The sequence below is a fragment of the Cucurbita moschata genome, unplaced genomic scaffold (genome assembly GCF_002738365.1).
Source record: "Cucurbita moschata cultivar Rifu unplaced genomic scaffold, Cmos_1.0 Cmo_Scf00082, whole genome shotgun sequence".
Classification (NCBI taxonomy): domain Eukaryota; kingdom Viridiplantae; phylum Streptophyta; class Magnoliopsida; order Cucurbitales; family Cucurbitaceae; genus Cucurbita; species Cucurbita moschata.
The window spans coordinates 402,680-417,679 of NW_019268598.1; the positions used below are offsets into that span (position 1 = coordinate 402,680).

Below are 15,000 nucleotides of genomic sequence, written 5' to 3' on the forward strand. Positions count from 1 at the left end.
GAGTGGGTGCAAATTCTCCCAATTTATGACCTACCATGCGATCCGTTATATAAATAGGCAAGTGGTCCCTTCCATTATGAATAGCAATAGTATGCCCAATCATTGTGGGTATAATGGTAGATGCTCTGGACCAAGTTACTATTATTTCTTTTTCTCCCTTTGTGTTAAGCTTATTTATTTTTTTTAATAAATGGTTTCCCACAAAAGGATTTTTTTTTAATGAGCGCGCCACAGTGAATTTCCCTCCTATTTTTTTTTGTTTGTAAAGTAAAGACGAAGAAAAAAATTGCATAATCCCCTACCATCTCATAGGGCACCATACCGATAGGCCACCACACCAAAAAGAGGATGGACCTAATTCCCCATACAGCAAGACTTAATACAGCTGTTTCCCCACTCGCCCCTGCATGCTGGACAGTCACCGAAGGAAATACCACTAAGCCTTCGGCATTGGCGCACAATGGATGGTGCCCTACTCCACAGATCGTGCCTATGATGTGGAGGAAATCACAAAACCATCACATCATAGGGAAGACATCACAATATGTGTAAGACGTAAGGAGTAAGGGTGGAGCTTATTATATGTCTAAACATCAAACCTCCGTTTCTCTACTCCGCCCTGCATGAGGATAGGCCAAATGCAGTAACCGAAGGAAATACCATTACGCCTTCGGTGTTGGCGCACAGTGGAGGGTGCTACACTCTAAAAGGAGGATCTTGTCTCCGATGGAACTACGAAAACCATCGAAGTCGGAAGGTGTAAGGAGTATGGGATTCTTTGGTGTGAGTTAGATGTTATTGATGAGTGAGAAGGGTGTGATATCATTGTCTGTCAAGGTTTAGAAATTGATGATTTGTCTGTTTTATGTATTTTGGCAAAAGAAAGTGTTCTTTAGTAGTTTGTGTAAGTGTGTGTAGTGTGTATTGTAATAGTGTGATTTTGCTGTTTGTTGTTGATTGTAAAGTTGTATGTGTTGAGAAAGTGATAGTTTTGTCTATTTTCTGTCTCCTTAACATACAAAGCCCTAGCCCTCCACTCGACCATACAAAGCCCAGGTTTTAAGTCTGTCTCCTTAACATACAAAGCCCAAATAGCCCTCCACTCGGCCATATAAAGCCCAGATTTCAAGTTTGTCTCCTTAACATGATAGATTCGAATAAAAGTGGATTATTTTAAAATTTGTTGAATTGTGGGTTTGATCGAGCTAAAATAAATCAAACGTCGACGAACCTGCACGGGCGAAGCCCAAAAGATTTCAAGTCTCCCTCCGTAACCACTCAAACATATCAACCTCGATGCTAAGCCAATTTTTGAAGTCAATAGATAGATTCGAATAAAAGTTGAATTGTTTTAAAATTTATTGAATTTTGAAGTCAATAGATAGATTCGAATAAAAGTTGAATTGTTTCCTGGGCGGGTGAAACCCAAAAGATTTCAAGTCTCCCTCCTAACCACTCAAATGTATCAACCTCGATGCTATAGCCAATTTTTGAAGTCAATAGATAGATTCGAATAAAAGTTGAATTGTTTTAAAATTTATTGAATTATGGGTTTGATCGAGCTAAAATAAATCAAACGTTGACAGGGTTCAAACGGGCGCGAATCCCAACAGATTTCGAGTCTGTCTCCTAACAACTCAAACCTTGATTCTTAACAACTCGGACACAGACCCTCGACAGACAGGGTTCAAAGGGCGCGAAGCCCAACAGATTTCAAGTCTGTCCCCTAAGCCCAACAGATTTCAAGTCCGTCCCCTAATAGCAGCTCAAACCTTGATTCTTAACAACTCGGACACAGACCTCAAGTCTGTCCCCTAAGCTAAAATAAATTAAACGTAGACAGCAAGGTTTGAACTTTCAAGTCTGTCTTCTTAATCACTCAGACATATCAACCTCAACGGACACAGACCTCAAGTCTGTCCCCTAAGCTAAAATAAATTAAACGTAGACAGCAAGGTTTGAACTTTCAAGTCTGTCTTCTTAATCACTCAGACATATCAACCTCAACGGACACAGACCTCAAGTCTGTCCCCTAAGCTAAAATAAATTAAACGTAGACAACAAGGTTTGAACCTAAGACTAACAGATTTCAAGTCTGTCTCCTTAATCACTTAAACATATCAACCTCAATGTTGTAAAGAATTTTTGAAGTCAATAGATAGATTCGAATAAAAGTTGAATTATTTTAAAATTTATTGAATTGTGGGTTTGATCAAGCTAAAATAAATCAAACATCAACAGCAGAGTTTGAACCTAAGCCCAACAGATTTCAAGCCTGTCTCCTTAACCACTCAAACATATCGACCTTTTAAAATTTATTGAATTGTGGGTTTAATCGAGCTAAAATAAATCAAACATCGACACCAGGGTTTGAACCTAAGCCTAACAAATTTCAAGTCTTATCTCCTTAACCTCTCGAATAAAAGTTGAATTATTTTAAAATTTATTGAATTGTGGGTTTGATCAAGCTAAAATAAATCAAACATCAACAGCAGAGTTTGAACCTAAGCCCAACAGATTTAGATTTCAAGCCTGTCTCCTTAACCACTCAAACATATCGACCTTTTAAAATTTATTGAATTGTGGGTTTAATCGAGCTAAAATAAATCAAACATCGACACCAGGGTTTGAACCTAAGCCTAACAAATTTCAAGTCTTATCTCCTTAACCTCTCGAAAATATCAACCTCGATGCTATGGGGAATTTTTGAACTCAATAGATAGATTCAAATAAAAGTTGAATTGTGGGTTTGATCGAGCTAAAATAAATCAAACGTCGACAATAGGGTTCAAACCTGCACAGGCGAAGCCCAACAAATTTCAAGTCTGTCTCCTTAACCACTCGGACATATCAACCACGATGTTGTAGGAAATTTTTGAAGTCAATAGATAGATTGGAATAAAAGTTGAATTAATAAAAGTTGTATTGTTTGACAATTTATTGAATTGTGGGTTTGATCGAGCTAAAATAAATCAAACGTCAATAGCAGGTTTTGAACTTGTGCGAGCAAAGCCCAACAAATTTCAAGTCTGTCTCCTTAACCACTAGAACATATCAACCTCTATTATAGGGAATTTTTGAACTCAATAGATTCGAATAAAAGGTGGATTGTTTAAAAATTATTGTGGGTTTGATAGAGATAAAATAAATCAAATGTCAGCAGGGTTTGAACCTACCCGGGCGAAGCTCAACAAATTTCAAGCCTATCTCCTTAACCACTCAGACAGGCTTGATCGAGGTAGAACGTCGACAATAGGGTTCGAACCTTCGGGGGCGAAGCCCACCAAATTTCAAGTCTGTCTCCTTAACCACTTGAACGACCTCGATGCTATAGGAAATTTTTGAAGTCAATAGATAGATTCAAATAAAAGTTGAAATGTTTTAAAATTTATTGAATTATGCGTTTGATCGAGCTAAAATAAATCAAACGTCAACAGCAGGGTTCGAACCTGCGCAGGGGAAGCCTAATAGATTTCAAGTCTGTCCCCTTAACCACTCGAACATATCGACCTCGATGCTATAGGAAATTTTTGAAGTCAATAGATAAATTCAAATAAAAGTTGAAATGTTTTAAAATTTATTGAATTATGCGTGATCAAGCTAAAATAAATCAGACATCGATAGCAGGGTTCGAACCTGCGCAGGCGAAGCCCAACAAATTTTAAGTCGATCTCCTTAACCACTCGAACCTATCAACCTCGATGTTGTAGGAAATTTTTGAAGCCAATAGATAGATTCAAATAAAAGTTGAAATGTTTTAAAATTTATTGAATTATGCGTTTGATCGAGCTAAAATAAATGAAACGTCGACAGCAGGGTTCGAACCTGCAGGCAAAGCCCAACAGATTTCAAGTCTGTCTCCTTAACTACTCAGACATATCAACCTCGATGCTTTAGGAAATTTTTGAAGTCAATAGATAGATTCAAATAAAAGTTGAAATGTTTTAAAATTTTTTGAATTATGCGTTGATAGTGCTAAAATAAATCAAACGTCGACAGCAGGGTTCAAACCTGTGGGCGAAGCCCAACAGATTTCAAGTCTGTCTCCTTAAACACTCGTCATATCGACCCCGATGTTGTAGAAAATTTTTGAAGTCAATAGATAGATAAAAATAAAAGTTGAAATGTTTTAAAATTTATTGTATTGTGCGTTTGATCGAGCTAAAATAAATCACACGTCGACAGCAGGGTTCGAACCTGCACAGGCGAAGCCCAATAGATTTCAAGTTTGTCTCCTTAAACACTCGGACATATCGACCCCGATGTTGTAGGAAATTTTGGAAGTCAATAGATAGCTTCAATTAAAAGTTGAAATGTTTTAAAATTTATTGAATTATGCGATTGATCGAGCTAAAATAAATCAAACGTCAACAGCAGGGTTCGAACCTGCGCAGGGGAAGCCTAATAGATTTCAAGTCTGTCTCCTTAACCACTCGAACATATCGACCTCGATGCTATAGGAAATTTTTGAAGTCAATAGATAAATTCAAATAAAAGTTGAAATGTTTTAAAATTTATTGAATTATGCGTGATCAAGCTAAAATAAATCAGACATCAATAGCAGGGTTCGAACCTGCGCAGGCGAAGCCCAACAAATTTTAAGTCGATCTCCTTAACCACTCAAACCTATCAACCTCGATGTTGTAGGAAATTTTTGAAGCCAATAGATAGATTCAAATAAAAGTTGAAATGTTTTAAAATTTATTGAATTATGCGTTTAATCGAGCTAAAATAAATGAAACGTTGACAGCAGGGTTCGAACCTGCAGGCAAAGCCCAAAAGATTTCAAGTCTGTCTCCTTAACTACTCAGACATATCAACCTCAATGCTGTAGAAAATTTTTAAAGTCAATAGATAGATTCAAATAAAAGTTGAAAAAATGTTTTAAAATTTATTGAATTGTGCGTTTGATCAAGCTAAAATAAATCAAACGTCGACAGTAGGGTTCGAACCTACGCGGGCAAAGCCCAACAGATTTGAAGTCTTTCTCCTTAACCACTCGAACATATCAACCTCAATGCTATAGGAAATTTTTGAATTCAACAGATAGATTTGAATAAAAGTTGAATTGATTTAAAATTTATTGAATTGTGGGATTGATCGAGGTAAAATAAGTCAAACGTCAACAGCAGGGTTCGAACTTGCGTGGGCGAAGCCCAACAAATTTCAAGTCTGTCTCCTTGACCAACGAACATATCGACCTCGTTGTTGTAAGAAATTTTTAAAGGCAATAGATAGATTTGAATAAAAGTTGAATTGATTTAAAATTTATTGAATTGTGGGCTTGATCGAGGTAAAATAAGTCAAACGTCGACAGCAGGGTTCAAACCTGCGCGGGCGAAGCCAAACAGATTTCAAGTCTATCTCCTTAACCACTCAGACATATCGACCTCGATGCTATAGGAAATTTTTGAAGTCAATAAATAGATTCAAATAAAAGTTGAAATGTTTTAAAAATTTATTGAATTGTGCGTTTGATCGAGCTAAAATAAATGAAACGTCGACAGCAGGGTTCGAACTGCACGGGCGAAGCCCAATAGATTTCAAGTCTATCTCCTTAACCACTCGGACATATCAACCTCAATACTTTAGGAAATTTTTGAAGTCAATAGATAGATTCAAATAAAAGTTGAAATGTTTTAAAATTTATTGAATTATGCGTTTGATCGAGCTAAAATAAATCAAACGTCGATAGCAAGGTTCGAACCTACACGGGTGAAGCCCAACAGATTTCAAGTCTGTCTCCTTAAACACTTGGACATATCGACCCCAATGTTGTAGGAAATTTTGGAAGTCAATAGATAGATTCAAATAAAAGTTGAAATGTTTTAAAATTTATTGAATTGTGCGTTTGATCGAGCTAAAATAAATCAAACGTCGACAGCAGGGTTCGAACCTACGCGGAGCTAAAATAAATCAAACGTCGACAGCAGGGTTCGAACCTACGCGGGCGAAGCCCAACAGATTTCAAGTCTGACTCCTTAACCACTCGGACATATCGACCCCGATGTTGTAGGAAATTTTTGAAGTCAATAGATAGATTCAAATAAAAGTTGAAATGTTTTAAAATTTATTGAATTGTGTGTTTGATCGAGCTAAAATAAATCACACATCGACAGCAAGGTTCAAACCTGCATGGGCGAAGCCCAATAGATTTTAGGTCTGTCTCCTTAACCACTCAGACATATCAACCTCGATGCTTTAAGAAATTTTTGAAGTCAATAGATAGATTCAAATAAAAGTTGAAATGTTTTAAGATTTTTTGAATTATGCGTTTGATCGAGCTAAAATAAATCAAACGTCGACAGTAGGGTTCGAACCTGCGCGGGCAAAGCCCAACAGATTTCAAGTCTGTCTCCTCAAACACTCGAACATATCAACCTCAATGTTGTAGGAAATTTTTGAAGTCAATAGATAGATTCAAATAAAAGTTGAAATGTTTTAAAATTTATTGAATTGTGCGTTTGATCGAGCAAAAATAAATCAAACGTCGATAGCAGGGTTCAAACCTGCGCGGGTGAAGCCCAACAGATTTCAAGTCTGTCTCCTTAACCACTCGGACATATCGACCTCGATGCTGTGAAATTTTTTTAAAGTCGATAGATAGATTCAAATAAAAGTAGAAACATTTTATTAAAATTTATTGAATTATGCGTTTGATCGAGCTAAAATAGATCAAACATCGACAGCAGGGTTCAAACATGCGCGGGCAAAGCCCAACAGATTTCAAGTCTGTTGAAGTCAGATAGATTCAAATAAAAGTTGAAATGTTTTAAAAATTTTTGAATTATGCGTTTGATCGTGCTAAAATAAATCAAACGTCGACAGCAGGGTTCGAACCTGCGTGGGCGAAGCCCAACAGATTTCATGTCTGTCTCCTTAAACACTCAGACATATCGACCCCGATGTTGTAAGAAATTTTTGAAGTCAATAGATAGATTCAAATAAAAGTTGAAATGTTTTAAAATTTATTGAATTGTGCATTTGATCAAGCTTAGATAGATTCAAATAAAAGTTGAAATGTTTAAAATTTATTGAATTGTGCATTTGATCAAGCTAAAATAAATGACACGTCGACAGCAGGGTTCGAACCTGCACGGGCGAAGCCCAATAGATTTTAGGTCTGTCTCCTTAACCACTCAGACATATCAACCTCAATACTTTAAGAAATTTTTGAAGTCAATAGATAGATTCAAATAAAAGTTGAAATGTTTTAAGATTTTTTGAATTATGCGTTTGATCGAGCAAAAATAAATCAAACGTCGACAGCAGGGTTCGAACCTGCGCGGGTGAAGCCCAACAGATTTCAAGTCTGTCTCCTTAACCACTCGGACATATCGACCTCAATGCTTTAGGAAATTTTTGAAGTCAATAGATAGATTCAAATAAAAGTTGAAATGTTTTAAAATTTTTTGAATTATGCGTTTGATCGTGCTAAAATAAATCAAACGTCGACAGCAGGGTTCGAACCTACGCGGGAGAAGCCCAACAGATTTCAAGTCTGTCTCCTTAACCACTCGGACATATCGACCCCGATGTTGTAGGAAATTTTTGAAGTCAATAGATAGATTCAAATAAAAGTTGAAATGTTTTAAAATTTATTGAATTGTGTGTTTGATCGATCTAAAATAAATCACACGTCGACAGCAGGGTTCGAACCTGCGCGAGTGAAGCCCAACAGATTTCAAGTCTGTCTCCTTAACCACTCGGACATATTGACCTCGATGCTGTGGAAAATTTTTAAAGTCAATAGATAGATTCAAATAAAAGTAGAAACATTTTAAAATTTATTGAATTATGCGTTTGATCGAGATAAAATAAACCAAACGTTGAAAGCATGGTTTGAACTTACGTGGGCTAAGCCCTACAGATTTCGAATTTGTCTTCTTAACCACTCGAACATATCGACCTCGACGCTATAGGAAATTTTTGAAGTCAATAGATAGATTCAAATAAAAGTTGAAATATTTAAAAATTTATTGAATTATGCGTTTGATTGAGCTAAAATAAAACAAACGTCGATAGTAGGGTTTGAACCTGCATGGGCAAAGCCCAACAGATTTCAAGTCTGTCTCCTTAACCGCTCAAACATATCAACCTCAATGCTATAGGAAATTTTTGAAGTCAATAGATAAATTTGAATAAAAGTTGAAATGTTTTAAAATTTATTGAATTATGCGTTTGATCGAGCTAAAATAAATCAAACGTCGACAGCAGGGTTCGAACCTACGCGGGCGAAGCCCAATAGATTTCAAGTCTGTCTCCTTAACCACTCGGACATATCGACCCCGATGTTGTAGGAAATTTTTGAAGTCAATAGATAGATTCAAATAAAAGTTGAAATGTTTTAAAATTTATTGAATTGTGTGTTTGATCGAGCTAAAATAAATCACACATCGACAGCAGGGTTCGAACCTGCACAGGTGAAGCCCAATAGATTTTAGGTCTGTCTCCTTAACCACTCAGACATATCGACCACGATGCTTTAAGAAATTTTTGAAGTCAATAGATAGATTCAAATAAAAGTTGAAATGTTTTAAGATTTTTTGAATTATGCGTTTGATCGAGCTAAAATAAATCAAACGTCGACAATAGGGTTCGAACCTGTCGCAGGCAAAGCCCAACAGATTTCAAGTCTGTCTCCTCAAACACTCGGACATATCAACCTCAATGTTGTAGGAAATTTTTGAAGTCAATAGATAAATTTGAATAAAAGTTGAAATGTTTTAAAATTTATAGAATTATGCGTTTGATCGAGCTTAAAATAAATTAAACGTCGACGGCAGGGTTCGAACCTACGCGGGCAAAGCCCAACAGATTTCAAGTCTGTCTCCTTAACCACTCGGACATATCGACCTCGATGTTGTAGGAAATTTTTGAAGTCAATAGATAGATTCAAATAAAAGTTGAAATATTTTAAAATTTATTGAATTATGCGTTTGATCGAGCTAAAATAGATCAAACATCGACAGCAGGGTTCGAACATGCGCGGGCAAAGCCCAACAGATTTCAAGTCTGTCTCCTTAACCACTCGGACATATCGACCTCGATGCTTTAGGAAATTTTTGAAGTCAATAGATAGATTCAAATAAAAGTTGAAATGTTTTAAAATTTTTTGAATTATGCGTTGATAGTGCTAAAATAAATCAAACGTCGACAGCAGGGTTCAAACCTGTCTCCTTAAACACTCGTCATATCGACCCCGATGTTGTAGGAAATTTTTGAAGTCAATAGATAGATAAAAATAAAAGTAGAAATGTTTTAAAATTTATTGTATTGTGCGTTTGATCGAGCTAAAATAAATCACACGTCGACAGCAGGGTTCGAACCTGCACAGGCGAAGCCCAATAGATTTCAAGTTTGTCTCCTTAAACACTCGGACATATCGACCCCGATGTTGTAGGAAATTTTGGAAGTCAATAGATAGCTTCAATTAAAAGTTCAAATGTTTTAAAATTTATTGAATTATGCGTTTGATCGAGCTAAAATAAATCAAACGTCAACAGCAGGGTTCGAACCTGCGCAGGGGAAGCCTAATAGATTTCAAGTCTGTCTCCTTAACCACTCGAACATATCGACCTCAATGCTATGGGAAATTTTTGAAGTCAATAGATAAATTCAAATAAAAGTTGAAATGTTTTAAAATTTATTGAATTGTGCGTTTGATCGAGCTAAAATAAATCACACGTCAACAACATGGTTTGAACCTGCACGGGCGAAGCCCAATAGATTTTAGGTCTGTCTCCTCAAACACTCGGACATATCGACCTCGATGCTTTAAGAAATTTTTGAAGTCAATAGATAGATTCAAATAAAAGTTGAAATGTTTTAAGATTTTTTGAATTATGCGTTTGATCGAGCTAAAATAAATCAAACGTCGACAGTAGGGTTCGAACCTGCACAGGCAAAGCCCAACAGATTTCAAATCTGTCTCCTCAAACACTGGACATATCAACCTCAATGTTGTAGGAAATTTTTGAAGTCAATAGATAAATTTGAATAAAATTTGAAATGTTTTAAAATTTATTGAATTATGCGTTTGATCAAGCTTAAAATAAATCAAACGTCGACAGCAGGGTTCGAACCTACGCGGGCAAAGCCCAACAGATTTCAAGTCTGTCTCCTTAACCACTCGGACATATCGACCTCGATGTTGTAGAAAATTTTTCAAGTCAATAGATAGATTCAAATAAAAGTTGAAATATTTTAAAATTTATTGAATTATGCGTTTGATCGAGCTAAAATAGATCAAACATCGACAGCGGGGTTCGAACATGCGCGGGCAAAGCCCAACAGATTACAAGTCTGTCTCCTTAACCACTCGGACATATCGACCTCGATGCTTTTGGAAATTTTTGAAGTCAATAGATAGATTCAAATAAAAGTTGAAATGTTTTAAAATTTTTTGAATTATGCGTTTGATCGTGCTAAAATAAATCAAACGTCAACAGTAGGGTTCGAACCTGCGTGGGCGAAGCCCAACAGATTTTAAGTCTGTCACCTTAAACAGGACATATCGACCCCGATGTTGTAGGAAATTTTTGAAGTCAATAGATAAATTTGAATAAAAGTTGAAATGTTTTAAAATTTATTGAATTATGCGTTTGATCGAGCTAAAATAAATCAAACGTCGACAATAGGGTTCGAACCTGCGCAGGCCAAGCCCAACAAATTCCAAGTCTGTCTCCTCAAACGCCCAACAAATTCCAAGTCTGTCTCCTCTCAACAAATTCCAAGTCTGTCTCCTCAAACACTCGGACATATAAACCTGGATGTCAAGTCTGTCTCCTCAAACACTCGGACATATAAACCTGGATGTTGTAGGAAATTTTTGAAGTCAATAGATAAATTTGAATAAAAGTTGAAATGTTTTAAAATTTATTGAATTATGTGTTTGATCGAGCTTAAAATAAATCAAATGTCGACAGCAGGGTTCGAACCTACGCGGGCAAAGCCCAACAAATTTCAAGTCTGTCTCCTTAACCACTCAGACATATCGACCTCGATGTTGTAAGAAATTTTTCAAGTCAATAGATAGATTCAAATAAAAGTTGAAATATTTTAAAATTTATTGAATTATGCGTTTGATCGAGCTAAAATAGATTAAACATCGACAGAAGGGTTCGAACATGCGCGGGCAAAGCCCAACAGATTTCAAGTCTGTCTCCTTAACCACTTGAACATATCGACCTCAATGCTTTAGGTTATTTTTGAAGTCAATAGATAGATTCAAATAAAAGTGTAAATGTTTTAAAATTTTTTGAATTATGCGTTTGATCGTGCTAAAATAAATCAAACGTCGACAGTAGGGTTCGAACCTGCGTGGGCGAAGCCCAACAGATTTCAAGTCTGTCTCCTTAACCACTCGGACATATCGACCCCGATGTTGTAGGAAATTTTTGAAGTCAATAGATAGATTGAAATAAAAGTTGAAATGTTTTAAAATTTTTTGAATTATGCGTTTGATCGTGCTAAAATAAATCAAACGTCGACAGTAGGGTTCGAACCTGCGTGGGCGAAGCCCAACAGATTTTAAGTCTGTCACCTTAAACAGGACATATCGACCCCGATGTTGTAGGAAATTTTTGAAGTCAATAGATAAATTCAAATAAAAGTTGAAATGTTTTAAAATTTATTGAATTATGCGTTTGATCGAGCTTAAAATAAATCAAACGTCGACAGCAGGGTTCGAACCTACGCGGGCGAAGCCCAACAGATTTCAAGTCTGTCTCCTTAACCACTCGGACATATCGACCTCGATGCTTAAGGAAATTTTTGAAGTCAATAGATAGATTCAAATAAAAGTTGAAATGTTTTAAAATTTTTTGAATTATGCGTTTGATCGAGCTTAAAATAAATCAAACGTCGACAGCAGGGTTCGAACCTACGCGGGCGAAGCCCAACAGATTTCAAGTCTGTCTCCTTAACCACTCGGACATATCGACCCCGATGTTGTAGGAAATTTTTGAAGTCAATAGATAGATTCAAATAAAAGTTGAAATATTTTAAAATTTATTGAATTATGCGTTTGATCGAGCTTAAAATAAATCAAACGTCGACAGCAGGGTTCGAACCTACGCGGGCGAAGCCCAACAGATTTCAAGTCTGTCTCCTTAACCACTCGGACATATCGACCTCGATGCTTAAGGAAATTTTTGAAGTCAATAGATAGATTCAAATAAAAGTTGAAATATTTTAAAATTTATTGAATTATGCGTTTGATCGAGCTTAAAATAAATCAAACGTCGACAGCAGGGTTCGAACCTACGCGGGCGAAGCCCAACAGATTTCAAGTCTGTCTCCTTAACCACTCGGACATATCGACCTCGATGCTTAAGGAAATTTTTGAAGTCAATAGATAGATTCAAATAAAAGTTGAAATGTTTTAAAATTTTTTGAATTATGCGTTTGATCGAGCTAAAATAAATCAAACGTCGACAGCAGGGTTCGAACCTACGCGGGCGAAGCCCAACAGATTTCAAGTCTGTCTCCTTAACCACTCGGACATATCGACCTCGATGCTTAAGGAAATTTTTGAAGTCAATAGATAGATTCAAATAAAAGTTGAAATATTTTAAAATTTATTGAATTATGCGTTTGATCGAGCTAAAATAAATCAAACGTCGACAGCAGGGTTCGAACCTACGCGGGCGAAGCCCAACAGATTTCAAGTCTGTCTCCTTAACCACTCGGACATATCGACCTCGATGCTTAAGGAAATTTTTGAAGTCAATAGATAGATTCAAATAAAAGTTGAAATGTTTTAAAAATTTTTGAATTATGCGTTTGATCGTGCTAAAATAAATCAAACGTCGACAGTAGGGTTCGAACCTGCGTGGGCGAAGCCCAACAGATTTCAAGTCTGTCTCCTTAAACACTCGAACATATCGACCCCGATGTTGTAGGAAATTTTTGAAGTCAATAGATAAATTTGAATAAAAGTTGAAATGTTTTAAAATTTATTGAATTATGCGTTTGATCGAGCTTAAAATAAATCAAACGTCGACAGCAGGGTTCGAACCTGCGCGGGCGAAGCCCAACAGATTTCAAGTCTATCCCCTTAACCACTCGAACATATCGACCCCGATGTTGTAGGAAATTTTTGAAGTCAATAGATAAATTTGAATAAAAGTTGAAATGTTTTAAAATTTATTGAATTATGTGTTTGATCGAGCTTAAAATAAATCAAACGTCGACAGCAGGGTTCGAACCTGCGCGGGCGAAGCCCAACAGATTTCAAGTCTGTCTCCTTAACCACTCGGACATATCGACCCCGATGTTGTAGGAAATTTTTGAAGTCAATAGATAGATTCAAATAAAAGTTGAAATGTTTTTAAATTTATTGAATTGTGTGTTTGATCGAGCTAAAATAAATCACACGTCGACAGCAGGGTTCGAACCTGCACGGGCAAAGTCCAATAGATTTCAGGTCTGTCTCCTTAACCACTCGAATATATCGACCTCGATGGTTTAAGAAATTTTTGAAGTCAATAGATAAATTCAAATAAAAGTTTAAATGTTTTAAGATTTTTTGAATTATGCGATTGATCGAGCTAAAATAAATCAAACGTCGACAGTAGGGTTCAAACCTGCGCAGGCAAAGCCCAACAGATTCCAAGTCTGTCTCCTCAAACACTCGGACATATCAACCTCGATGTTGTAGGAAATTTTTGAAGTCAATAGATAAATTTGAATAAAAGTTGAAATGTTTTAAAATTTATTGAATTATGCGTTTGATCGAGCTAAAATAAATCAAACGTCGACAGCAGGGTTCGAACCTACGCGGGCGAAGCCCAACAGATTTCAAGTCTGTCTCCTTAACCACTCGGACATATCGACCCCGATGTTGTAGGAAATTTTTGAAGTCAATAGATAGATTCAAATAAAAGTTGAAATGTTTTTAAATTTATTGAATTGTGTGTTTGATCGAGCTAAAATAAATCACACGTCGACAGCAGGGTTCGAACCTGCACGGGCAAAGTCCAATAGATTTCAGGTCTGTCTCCTTAACCACTCGAATATATCGACCTCGATGGTTTAAGAAATTTTTGAAGTCAATAGATAAATTCAAATAAAAGTTTAAATGTTTTAAGATTTTTTGAATTATGCGATTGATCGAGCTAAAATAAATCAAACGTCGACAGTAGGGTTCAAACCTGCGCAGGCAAAGCCCAACAGATTCCAAGTCTGTCTCCTCAAACACTCGGACATATCAACCTCGATGTTGTAGGAAATTTTTGAAGTCAATAGATAAATTTGAATAAAAGTTGAAATGTTTTAAAATTTATTGAATTATGTGTTTGATCGAGCTTAAAATAAATCAAACGTCGACAGCAGGGTTCGAACCTACGCGGGCAAAGCCCAATAGATTTCAAGTCTGTCTCCTTAACCACTCGGACATATCGACCTCGATGTTGTAAGAAATTTTTGAAGTCAATAGATAGATTCAAATAAAAGTTAAAATATTTTAAAATTTATTGAATTATGCGTTTGATCGTATATCGACAGCAGGGTTCGAACATGCGCGGGCTAAGCCCAACAGATTTCAAGTCTGTCTCCTTAACCACTCGAACATATCGACCTCGATGTTGTAGGAAATTTTTGAAGTCAATAGATAGATTCAAATAAAAGTTGAAATATTTTAAAATTTATTGAATTATGCGTTTGATCGAGCTAAAATAGATCAAACATCGACAGTAGGGTTCGAACATGCGCGGGCAAAGCCCAACAGATTTCAAGTCTATCCCCTTAACCACTCAAACATATCGACCTCGATGCTTTAGGAAATTTTTGAAGTCAATAGATAGATTCAAATAAAAGTTGAAATGTTTTAAAATTTATTGAATTATGCGTTTGATCGAGCTAAAATAAATTAAACGTCGACAGCAGGGTTCGAACCTACGCGGGCGAAGCCCAACAGATTTCAAGTCTGTCTCCTTAACCACTCGGACATATCGACCCCGATGTTGTAGGAAATTTTTGAAGTCAATAGATAGATTC

The 15,000-nt window shown here is 36.3% G+C and overlaps 39 non-coding genes across 39 annotated transcripts; all 39 read right to left on the reverse strand.

The window, feature by feature from the left end:
- Window positions 1-3,428: 3,428 nt before the first annotated feature.
- On the reverse strand, window positions 3,429-3,510 carry TRNAS-UGA. The gene has a single exon. It is a non-coding gene; the product is annotated as a tRNA-Ser (tRNA).
- A 294-nt stretch (window positions 3,511-3,804) lies between these two features.
- On the reverse strand, window positions 3,805-3,884 carry TRNAS-UGA. Its single transcript has one exon. It is a non-coding gene; the product is annotated as a tRNA-Ser (tRNA).
- Window positions 3,885-4,176: 292 nt separating this feature from the next.
- TRNAS-UGA lies at window positions 4,177-4,258 on the reverse strand. The gene has a single exon. It is a non-coding gene; the product is annotated as a tRNA-Ser (tRNA).
- A 107-nt stretch (window positions 4,259-4,365) lies between these two features.
- Window positions 4,366-4,447, reverse strand: TRNAS-UGA. The gene has a single exon. It is a non-coding gene; the product is annotated as a tRNA-Ser (tRNA).
- Window positions 4,448-4,931: 484 nt separating this feature from the next.
- Window positions 4,932-5,013, reverse strand: TRNASTOP-UCA. The gene has a single exon. It is a non-coding gene; the product is annotated as a tRNA-Sec (tRNA).
- Window positions 5,014-5,308: 295 nt separating this feature from the next.
- TRNAS-UGA lies at window positions 5,309-5,390 on the reverse strand. Its single transcript has one exon. It is a non-coding gene; the product is annotated as a tRNA-Ser (tRNA).
- A 108-nt stretch (window positions 5,391-5,498) lies between these two features.
- TRNAS-UGA lies at window positions 5,499-5,579 on the reverse strand. The gene has a single exon. It is a non-coding gene; the product is annotated as a tRNA-Ser (tRNA).
- Window positions 5,580-5,686: 107 nt separating this feature from the next.
- TRNAS-UGA lies at window positions 5,687-5,768 on the reverse strand. The gene has a single exon. It is a non-coding gene; the product is annotated as a tRNA-Ser (tRNA).
- A 153-nt stretch (window positions 5,769-5,921) lies between these two features.
- On the reverse strand, window positions 5,922-6,003 carry TRNAS-UGA. Its single transcript has one exon. It is a non-coding gene; the product is annotated as a tRNA-Ser (tRNA).
- A 485-nt stretch (window positions 6,004-6,488) lies between these two features.
- Window positions 6,489-6,570, reverse strand: TRNAS-UGA. The gene has a single exon. It is a non-coding gene; the product is annotated as a tRNA-Ser (tRNA).
- Window positions 6,571-6,819: 249 nt separating this feature from the next.
- TRNAS-UGA lies at window positions 6,820-6,901 on the reverse strand. The gene has a single exon. It is a non-coding gene; the product is annotated as a tRNA-Ser (tRNA).
- A 170-nt stretch (window positions 6,902-7,071) lies between these two features.
- On the reverse strand, window positions 7,072-7,153 carry TRNAL-UAA. Its single transcript has one exon. It is a non-coding gene; the product is annotated as a tRNA-Leu (tRNA).
- Window positions 7,154-7,260: 107 nt separating this feature from the next.
- TRNAS-UGA lies at window positions 7,261-7,342 on the reverse strand. The gene has a single exon. It is a non-coding gene; the product is annotated as a tRNA-Ser (tRNA).
- A 107-nt stretch (window positions 7,343-7,449) lies between these two features.
- TRNAS-UGA lies at window positions 7,450-7,531 on the reverse strand. Its single transcript has one exon. It is a non-coding gene; the product is annotated as a tRNA-Ser (tRNA).
- Window positions 7,532-7,638: 107 nt separating this feature from the next.
- TRNAS-UGA lies at window positions 7,639-7,720 on the reverse strand. The gene has a single exon. It is a non-coding gene; the product is annotated as a tRNA-Ser (tRNA).
- Window positions 7,721-8,205: 485 nt separating this feature from the next.
- TRNAS-UGA lies at window positions 8,206-8,287 on the reverse strand. Its single transcript has one exon. It is a non-coding gene; the product is annotated as a tRNA-Ser (tRNA).
- Window positions 8,288-8,774: 487 nt separating this feature from the next.
- On the reverse strand, window positions 8,775-8,856 carry TRNAS-UGA. The gene has a single exon. It is a non-coding gene; the product is annotated as a tRNA-Ser (tRNA).
- A 107-nt stretch (window positions 8,857-8,963) lies between these two features.
- On the reverse strand, window positions 8,964-9,045 carry TRNAS-UGA. The gene has a single exon. It is a non-coding gene; the product is annotated as a tRNA-Ser (tRNA).
- A 263-nt stretch (window positions 9,046-9,308) lies between these two features.
- On the reverse strand, window positions 9,309-9,390 carry TRNAS-UGA. Its single transcript has one exon. It is a non-coding gene; the product is annotated as a tRNA-Ser (tRNA).
- Window positions 9,391-9,497: 107 nt separating this feature from the next.
- On the reverse strand, window positions 9,498-9,579 carry TRNAS-UGA. Its single transcript has one exon. It is a non-coding gene; the product is annotated as a tRNA-Ser (tRNA).
- A 485-nt stretch (window positions 9,580-10,064) lies between these two features.
- Window positions 10,065-10,146, reverse strand: TRNAS-UGA. Its single transcript has one exon. It is a non-coding gene; the product is annotated as a tRNA-Ser (tRNA).
- A 107-nt stretch (window positions 10,147-10,253) lies between these two features.
- Window positions 10,254-10,335, reverse strand: TRNAT-UGU. The gene has a single exon. It is a non-coding gene; the product is annotated as a tRNA-Thr (tRNA).
- A 584-nt stretch (window positions 10,336-10,919) lies between these two features.
- Window positions 10,920-11,001, reverse strand: TRNAS-UGA. The gene has a single exon. It is a non-coding gene; the product is annotated as a tRNA-Ser (tRNA).
- Window positions 11,002-11,108: 107 nt separating this feature from the next.
- Window positions 11,109-11,190, reverse strand: TRNAS-UGA. The gene has a single exon. It is a non-coding gene; the product is annotated as a tRNA-Ser (tRNA).
- A 107-nt stretch (window positions 11,191-11,297) lies between these two features.
- On the reverse strand, window positions 11,298-11,379 carry TRNAS-UGA. The gene has a single exon. It is a non-coding gene; the product is annotated as a tRNA-Ser (tRNA).
- A 294-nt stretch (window positions 11,380-11,673) lies between these two features.
- Window positions 11,674-11,755, reverse strand: TRNAS-UGA. Its single transcript has one exon. It is a non-coding gene; the product is annotated as a tRNA-Ser (tRNA).
- A 108-nt stretch (window positions 11,756-11,863) lies between these two features.
- TRNAS-UGA lies at window positions 11,864-11,945 on the reverse strand. The gene has a single exon. It is a non-coding gene; the product is annotated as a tRNA-Ser (tRNA).
- Window positions 11,946-12,053: 108 nt separating this feature from the next.
- On the reverse strand, window positions 12,054-12,135 carry TRNAS-UGA. Its single transcript has one exon. It is a non-coding gene; the product is annotated as a tRNA-Ser (tRNA).
- A 108-nt stretch (window positions 12,136-12,243) lies between these two features.
- TRNAS-UGA lies at window positions 12,244-12,325 on the reverse strand. The gene has a single exon. It is a non-coding gene; the product is annotated as a tRNA-Ser (tRNA).
- Window positions 12,326-12,432: 107 nt separating this feature from the next.
- Window positions 12,433-12,514, reverse strand: TRNAS-UGA. The gene has a single exon. It is a non-coding gene; the product is annotated as a tRNA-Ser (tRNA).
- Window positions 12,515-12,621: 107 nt separating this feature from the next.
- Window positions 12,622-12,703, reverse strand: TRNAS-UGA. The gene has a single exon. It is a non-coding gene; the product is annotated as a tRNA-Ser (tRNA).
- Window positions 12,704-13,000: 297 nt separating this feature from the next.
- On the reverse strand, window positions 13,001-13,082 carry TRNAS-UGA. The gene has a single exon. It is a non-coding gene; the product is annotated as a tRNA-Ser (tRNA).
- Window positions 13,083-13,190: 108 nt separating this feature from the next.
- Window positions 13,191-13,272, reverse strand: TRNAS-UGA. The gene has a single exon. It is a non-coding gene; the product is annotated as a tRNA-Ser (tRNA).
- Window positions 13,273-13,379: 107 nt separating this feature from the next.
- TRNAS-UGA lies at window positions 13,380-13,461 on the reverse strand. The gene has a single exon. It is a non-coding gene; the product is annotated as a tRNA-Ser (tRNA).
- A 296-nt stretch (window positions 13,462-13,757) lies between these two features.
- TRNAS-UGA lies at window positions 13,758-13,839 on the reverse strand. Its single transcript has one exon. It is a non-coding gene; the product is annotated as a tRNA-Ser (tRNA).
- Window positions 13,840-13,946: 107 nt separating this feature from the next.
- On the reverse strand, window positions 13,947-14,028 carry TRNAS-UGA. The gene has a single exon. It is a non-coding gene; the product is annotated as a tRNA-Ser (tRNA).
- Window positions 14,029-14,325: 297 nt separating this feature from the next.
- Window positions 14,326-14,407, reverse strand: TRNAS-UGA. The gene has a single exon. It is a non-coding gene; the product is annotated as a tRNA-Ser (tRNA).
- Window positions 14,408-14,499: 92 nt separating this feature from the next.
- TRNAS-UGA lies at window positions 14,500-14,581 on the reverse strand. The gene has a single exon. It is a non-coding gene; the product is annotated as a tRNA-Ser (tRNA).
- A 296-nt stretch (window positions 14,582-14,877) lies between these two features.
- On the reverse strand, window positions 14,878-14,959 carry TRNAS-UGA. The gene has a single exon. It is a non-coding gene; the product is annotated as a tRNA-Ser (tRNA).
- Window positions 14,960-15,000: the final 41 nt, after the last annotated feature.